Source organism: Pinus tabuliformis, chromosome 4_2 (assembly GCF_031772625.1).
Source record: "Pinus tabuliformis cultivar Carrire ecotype Pingquan chromosome 4_2, CPIR1, whole genome shotgun sequence".
NCBI classification, from domain to species: Eukaryota; Viridiplantae; Streptophyta; class Pinopsida; order Pinales; family Pinaceae; genus Pinus; species Pinus tabuliformis.
In genome coordinates, this window is record NC_142304.1 from 800,595,072 (window position 1) to 800,600,861 (window position 5,790).

Consider the following 5,790-nt stretch of genomic DNA (forward strand, 5'->3'; position numbering starts at 1 on the left):
ACACAAATCTACAATTTCTTTAAAAAATATTATACTTAATTCCAATCCCAAAAAATAAAGCTAAAATAGTTAATAATAACCAAGCTCTCAAGAGCCCGAGACATGAATAATAATTTTCAGCAAATCTGGTTGATGGTCTACACAAATTTTAATTTCAGCCAACCATTTATATAAAATAAAGTCAAGAAAACTACATCTTCTAATTTTTTCAATCTTTTAGAATTATCATCCAAAATCACCTCAGTTTTTCTTCTCTAAACACTTTTCAAACCATTATTCAACAATCATACAACTCTACAAATATTACAGTTAGAACCGCAAGACTACAATAACCCTGAGATCCTATAATTATGAAAATAAAATTATAGTGCAAGCAAACTGTTGTATTTCAAACTATAATAAACAAGATATCAGAATTACGCTGCAAACAAACTGCTCGGATTTCAGAATTAAGTGTTGTAAGAGCACATTGTTCGAATTCCAAAATTTTGTAGTAAACATTTTCAGATTTTAAAATTGTAACCCGCAGGCAGGGATTCGAAATTAAAGTTTATTAAAGTTGAAATGGAAAGGTGTCAGTATCTAAATAAACTATTAATGAGTTCATCTATTTTTGAAGGTTATTACATCAGGGTTTCCCCTGCTCAGGTGGTGTCTTGCAAGTCCGCCCTGCATGCCCATTTGGAGAAGCTGTTATCTTCGATCCCACGGGTGCTTTTCCGTCAAGTGAATTTCGCCTAGGGCGACCACTTCCTGAATTGTTGACCACTGTAAGTGGCTGCTGCCTGTTTGAGAAGGGTTGGCTCTGTCCACCCCTAGATAATCTTCGCTCACCGCTACAGACAGGGGGTGATAATTCAACTTGGATTGTAGATCTTTTTTCACCATTGATTAGTTTTCCAAAGGACTGTAGTGACTTTTTAATTTGAGAAGTCTTTTTCGATGCAAATGGAGCCACAGTATCAGTTTCTGTATTTGTTTCACAGTTTGTACCACCACTTTTTAGCCCTGATAAATTTCTACGGTCATTTCCCAGACTGCTTGCCATTTTGTTGGCTTATCGGCGTCTCATTAAGCTTGGATCTCTCTCCTGAATCTACCCACTTGTCATCTTGGGTACCCATCCCAAAATTATAAATACCATCTTGTACCTCAACTTTGCTTATTCCAGGCGCTTCAAGGCTCCATCTACGACTTCGCACTGGCGTTTGGAGTTTGTGTTTGTCAGTAAGTGGAGATTCTCTCACACTCTGTAACTGTGCTACTTCTGCTTCTTTCCTCGCCAAAGCCTTCTTCAAACTGTCTACCTGCTCTCTAAGCTCACGAACTTCTCCACTTTCTTTATTCAAACGTGCAGCACCAAGTTCAACAGAGGACACCCGTTCAGCGAATTTAAGGGTGCTTATTGTCTCTCCATATGAATCCGGTTCAGGACTTATGTGCACAAACATCAGAGTCTTTGCCTTGCCCCCTAATGAACCCTGAAGCAATTGAGTCAATTTGCTATTTCGATATGGTATATGCGAATTCCTCTGTGCCAATGCTGCAATGACGTCTCCTAGAGATGAAAGGGACTTGTTTATGTATTGTGCCTCCTTCAAGCGATCTCCAGTTACTTCAGATTTATCTACCCTCTCACTTCCAGCAAGATCTACCAAATTAAGGCAGCTATGAAGGTTACACCCAGAAACACTATCTGTACCTTGCACATGTACAGTCAACACACTGTGAGAACGACTGCTGCGGTCATTTAGTGCAGTATAGCTAACAGTGCGATTCTTTTGGCCTAAATTCATCAAATCCAAAACATCAGAAGTAGCTTTAACAGGCATAAGTATAGCATCCGGTACATTAAATCCCTTATGACCATTATTTCGAATATCTAATTTCTTGCTCGAGGTCAGTGCTCCGAGAAGATCCCTCACTTGTTCGTTGTATACCTCTATCATTTGGACGGAGACTTCATACACCATTAAATCTTTCCTCTTTTGAGACAACTCGAAGAGGTCACTGAGTGCTCTATAGTTGACTCCCATCTCCTTTTCAGAAGCACCTGTTGGACCGCTCATGGTGTGGGTTTTCCCAGATCCTGTTTGACCATATGAAAAAATGCAGACATTGTAACCATCCATTACAGATCGGATCAATGGCCGTGTATCCATGTAGATTTCCTCTTGCGTAGAAGATGGCCCAAACACCTTATTAAAATTGAATATCCTCTGTACATCTTTGCCCATTTTGGATGTATTGACCAGGAGGGATCCATCCTCTCCAATCAATTCCACTGCACTGTGGGCTTCAGATTGAACTCCAAAATGGGGTCGGATTCTGCAGTACACCGTTATGCTTCCTTTGAGTTCTTGAAGGCTATTATAAAGGATCTTGTTTTCTTCCAGAACTCTGTGATACCCACTAGCAGCATTAGAAATTCCTGCGACCTGGTTATCAAGCAATTCAAAATGCTTTCGCCACTCTGCCTGAAACCCTTGTACATCTTCCCGTGCTCTAAGTAGTAAGTCTCTTATGTCCTTGACTTCTTTTCTTTGTGCTTCCAAACGCATCTGATGTTCCTGACTTATATGCAAAGGTTTTGGATCCTGACTTTGAAAAGGTGAACAGTCACCATTTTTCTGGTCTGCAGAATCCAAAATGAGCCGATTGTCTTGATCCTGGCTTTTCTGAATCAGGGAAAATTTGTCTTGTTTATTTTCTGCAAAAATTGCAATGATAAGATTCATGAATGCTTGCATCGAGCCCGGTGCAGCAGTTTGTATGGCTTCAACAAGGTTCTGATCAACATTTTCCTTGTCATTTGTCATTTCTACAGCAAACCGCTTTAACCAAGCTCCCATTGTGTCTTTAGATTGAAAGATGTCACCCAGTCGTTTTTCACCGTCATCCATGTTTATAATTGATAGGTCCGGCAGAGTTTCAGTATCGCTTACAGGCACACAAGGAGTTGAGCGTTGAAGGAAATTTCCTGTGCTTCGTGGAATCATGGGGGACCTCAAAGGGCCTGCATATTTCCAAGAGCCATTTCCTCCACACTGTTTCCATTCATAATAAGATTTCGGCGCCAATATACAGTCAACAATCTTTGTCGTAGAACCCGTCCGCAAGCTTTCCTGCTCTAAATGAGTAGCTTCAAAAGTAGGTAACTTCATCTCTTCAGCAGCTACAAGAAAATTCCTAACATTCTCAAAATATTGATAAGCAGATAAAGGCCGTCCTTCAGGAGGAACTGATGAAACATGATTTGCAACGACCTTAGACACTGCGCCTGGCTGAACCTTGTTGATAAGATTACATAATATGAACCCATTTCTCAAGCAAAGACGAAACTCCTCCTCAGATGGCTCGCATGGTATATCTAGAGAACCAACCATGCTCTTTATCCATGCTGTAGCTTGAAACCTCCTATTACCTGCTTCCTCTGCTTTCAGTGAAGCCCATCGACCTTGCGATCCACTACTTTCTGCGCTAGAAACCTGTAAATCCGTTTCACTCCTGAACATATCGTCGGAAAATGCCTCGTGCCTTCTCTGACTAAACGAACTTCTGGGAGGAGGATAGGGAGACGTGCCGGAAACCAATGGAGGAGGGACCCTGCTGGGAGTAGAATCTGGTTCCAGAGACATTTTTCCCTCTTATTCGACAAATCTCAATACAAAACTGAAAAACCCCAACTGGAGAGGCTTGGCCCTGAATGCGAACTCAATCAATGCGGTTCAGCAAGTGGGTATGTACCATTTACTACAGATACTTTCTTTCTCGAATTCAATCAATCAATCAATCGAATTCAACAAGGCCTTGAACATTCTTTCTCGAGAATAAATTTCAAAATACTCGATGCTTAAGGTAGCTTGTTTTCATTCGCGAAGAGGACTGTTTTCGAAATGGGTGCGAGCCGAGAATGGGTGCGAAAGGAGCGCTGATATGAGAATTTTAATGGGGATTTCTTTAGTATTAGTAGAGAAGACTGAACAAGTCCAATCCCACCGGTCAAATCGAATGTTGAGCCGACCAGAAGCCCAGCTACCTTAGTCGCATAAACACATCATAACTTCCCGTGGAACTACCTTGGCTCCGATAATGCAATCTTTTATAATTGTGTAATGTTAATTTATTTAGCGTTAAGGAATAATAAAGGAGTTGATTTGATCATCGATTTTTAAATTTCTCAAATTGAATTTACAACTTTCATCAACACAATTTTGTATCTCTATGGAGATCACAGAGAAAATGAAAATATGCTATTGAAAATAAACTTTCTAATATTTTCCTAATTTTTTTGTCACATTTTCTAATATTTTGTCTCTGGAATGGGAGCCCTTCACTAAATGTTGAATAAGAAAGAGGTCTCCCAAAACAATTAGACAACCTTTCTGATTTTCTTTGTCTAATATATATGTAGGTGAGGGATACCCAAGAAGCTGTTGAACCATAGGAGACCCAAAGAGCTACAGCTTCCGCTTTGGTATTAGAACCACTTCTGCAGCTCCAATGCACCTTGTATGTCAAACAAACGATTAATTCATCAAACAGTTATATATCAAACTATTATCTTTTGTGATTTACTTATGGGAAACTAGATTATCGATTGAATAATTAGTCTTTTGTCCAAAAATAAATATTGAGGATACAAAAGCTATTATTATAGAGAGTGTTTATGTGAGTACATATATATGCAAAAAAAGAGAACATGCTAGAAAAACCAAAATGACAAAGATATTGTCAGTGAGAAATATGTCTTGTGGGAGTGTCAACCATGATTGGGAGCTATTGTCTTGCTTGGAAATTCAAGGTAATAAAATCCAGAGTGAGAAATTGCAGTCAAAACTTGGAAATTAAGGTGAGAGGAAGCACCTGTGTGATAACCAAAGGGAGGTTGTTCAAGTTCCAAAAGATCTGCACCATGGATTTCGTGAGACTATCACTATGATTCCTCATCGAACCAAGAACAAGGAAAATTTTAGGGGCGAAATTTCGCTAATTGGCTAGTTTTTGGACATTTTTTGAGAAAAGTATTCACCCATTTGGTTAAAAAAATTCATATATATATAAATATATATGCGCCAAAAATTTACCAATTTTAATAGGAAATTACATGTTTTTTATTGAATATTCACCTACATTCTATATGTATGACTTTTCAAACTAGAATATTCACCTATAATATTATAAATATGCATAATATTTGAATCCTTAAAAAATACCTTGACCAAAAGAGCCAATTGTGGAAGAGTTCATTTCCCTGGTGCAACCAGAGGAAACCCATGTTGTGAGTAGGGGATTTATGATATCCTGATAGCCCCTCTCCCTGTTGAGATAGATGTCTAGCACAAGAAAAGAACTATAGAAGACCAAAATGACTCCAACCTCACTTGGATAAGGAACCACCAAAAATTCATACAACATAGATTAAAATTCAATATAAAGGATGTCTGGATCAAGAGGACTTGTACAGTCCCCAGTAGCGAAAATTGAAACAACAATCCTTCATGTTAACAGATGATAGAGGAGTGTGGGGAGTGACTTCACCACTCCTATAGAATTAGGAAACCAAAGCAGAGGAGTAACGATGAACTAATTTGTGATATCACTTGCCTTGAGACTTGCCTTAAGGTGTGAGCCGAAAGTGTACTCACCATATTAATAGGTATCATCTGCGAGAAAGTGGAGAATGAGCTAACCCGTCCTCACCCGTCCAATGATCAGGTGACAATGGGTTGCATGCTTCCTCTTGCCTCACACTTTTAATGTGTTTACCACCCCGAGCGGGGATTATAT

The 5,790-nt window shown here is 39.2% G+C and overlaps 1 pseudogene; it reads right to left on the reverse strand.

Annotated features, from left to right (window-relative positions):
- Positions 1 to 628: 628 nt before the first annotated feature.
- LOC149172085 (kinesin-like protein KIN-14L pseudogene) lies at positions 629 to 3,638 on the reverse strand (annotated as a pseudogene).
- Between the last annotated feature and the right edge of the window lie 2,152 nt (positions 3,639 to 5,790).